This window comes from Myotis brandtii, unplaced genomic scaffold (genome assembly GCF_000412655.1).
Source record: "Myotis brandtii unplaced genomic scaffold, ASM41265v1 scaffold658, whole genome shotgun sequence".
Taxonomy (NCBI): domain Eukaryota; kingdom Metazoa; phylum Chordata; class Mammalia; order Chiroptera; family Vespertilionidae; genus Myotis; species Myotis brandtii.
In genome coordinates this window covers 1,586,753-1,588,967 of record NW_005370558.1, presented here as the reverse complement: position 1 = coordinate 1,588,967, position 2,215 = coordinate 1,586,753, and the positions used below count along the sequence as shown (strand labels likewise).

Sequence of the window (2,215 nt, the reverse complement as noted above, 5' to 3'; positions counted from 1 at the left end):
TAGGGCAGCGTTTCTCAACCTGTGGGTTGCGACCCCTTGGGGGTCGAACAACCCTTTCACAGGGGTTGCCTAAGACCATCCTGAATGTCAGATATTTACATTACGATTCATAACAGTAGCAAAATTACAGTTAGGAAGTTGCAACGAAAATAATTTTATGGTTGGGGTTCACAATATGAGGAACTATATTTAAAGGGCCAGAAGGTTGAGAACCACCGATCTAGGGAGAGTCATATGGTCAAGCCTAATTATGCTAAGAGGGCTGTGCCCGAAAAGCTGGGACTTGTTTGTGGCTTTGCCAAAAGGTCAGTCCGAAGCTTAAACCTATAGCCGCTCCCTACACTCTCAGACCCTTGGCTTGCAGCAGGTGTTAACCAAGCTCCTATTCTTTCTAGACTGGCTCAGATGCCCCTTCCAGGAAGCCTTCCCAGACTCCCCCTCCTGCAGAAGGAACCTTCTCATGCTGGGCTCCCACACCACGTGCCATCGTCCATCCTGGTATGTGTGCTGGGGTTACAGCAGGGGCTTCTGCAGCCAGGGGCACAGGCTTCTACGTGAATGAATAGTGAATGAATGAGTGAGTGAGCAATAGACAACCTGCCTATTCCAAATGCAGAAACTTTATTGGTGCAACTGAGGGAAAGAACTGAGGCACACAGGGTGGGTGGGGGTCTCAGGATAGGCCCCCAAAGTCCCCGAGGTCCTAATCCAATGCTGTGCCTGTCTCAGACCTCTCCTTTTCCTTCTTCCTTTCCTCGTCATGCTGTTTTTCCAGCGGCAGGCACAGATTCTATAAGGCAGCGGAAGAAGAAAGCACAGTGATGGGGAAGGGCAGGGTCTCCTGGCGGGAAGGTGGGGTGCGCTCTGGACTGAGGCACCAATCCCCATGAGCCTAGAGGGGCAGGTGCTCAGGGTTTCATCCAACTCCTGCCCCTCTGAGTGCCAGGACTTGAGAGGGACCCAGTCATAAATCAAATGCTAAGGCAACTTGGAGGTTCCCAGGCTAGCCTGGGTGTAGGGGCGATGGGCGGGGGAGGGGTTCAGAGGGTGGGGGAAGGCAAGCATGGATTCAGTTCCAGTTGAGTGTGGTAAGATCTGTGAAAGACCAAAAGTCCAGAGAGGCTCAAACCCAGGCTTGGAGGCAGGGATGTCAGCTGCAGGAGGAACAAGGGGACAGGTGAGAATGTCAGTGTGTGTGTGTGTGTGTGTGTGTGTGTGTGTGTGTAGGGGGGCGGGGGATGGGAAGGGCAGGGTAGAGGCCAGGGAGGACTGGAGGTGTAGGGTCCCAGCCCTAGGAGCAGGTGGTCCTGGGGGAAGTCTGGTGGGATTTTGGGGGTGCCTACCAAAGAAGGACAGCCCCATGTTCTGCTTTTCTTCTAGTAAAGAAGTGAACAAGAAGGTCTTGGGGTCCTTGGGGAACAGCAGGTGGCCATAATTTTCTTTGCCATTCTCTGAAAGAGAAAGCCTCTGGGTGAGACTATGGAGATGGCACATTGGGTCCCTCCTCACAGGTGAGGAAACCTGGGTGCGCCCAGGCCCACACAGCCAATCGGTGAGGGCCAGGGGTTCACCTGGGCCACTTGTCCCTCACTCCTGTGCACCAGGCCTGTGCCGAATGGATGTGGAATCAGAGGAGCCTCTGTGAACTGTGGCTGTCAGGGCCTTTCTCCCCATTTTACAGATGAGGACAATGAGGTTCAGAGAGGAGCCTCAGGCGTTGGTTCAATTACATTGGCATTTGTGTGTTCCTGCTGTGGGCCTTCTCTGCAGTGATGGTGGGGTCATGGGTGGGCTGCCACCCTTAGGTCCCCGAGTGTAAAGAGTGGTTGAGCCCTAGCCAGTTTGGCTAAGTGGATAGAGCATTGGCCCACCGCATGAATGGTCCAGGGTACAATTCGGCCAAGGCTATGTTCCTCAGTTGCAGGCTCAATCCCCGGACCTTGTGTGGGAAGCAACCAATCAATGTATCTCTCTCACATTGATGTTTCCTTTCTCTCTGTCTCTCCCCCTCCCTTTCACTCTATCTAAAAATCAATGCGAAAATATCCTCAGGTGAGCATTTACAAAAAAACAAAAAAAGACTGGAGGAGAGGCAGGACTAGAACCAACCTCGGGTTGAGTCCAGGTCTAATTGCAGGAGGAGTGAGAGAGACAAGTGGGCTCCTGTCTCTCCATTTCCTGAGCTGATCACTGCAATGTCCTCCTTGGGTGGTTT

General features: G+C 52.9%; 1 protein-coding gene across 1 annotated transcript in view; it reads right to left on the bottom strand.

The window, feature by feature from the left end:
* The window catches only part of LOC102249487 (alpha-1-acid glycoprotein 1-like), a 36,365-nt gene that overhangs the window by 23,625 nt on the left and 10,525 nt on the right, over window positions 1-2,215 (bottom strand). The window lies entirely within an intron of this gene.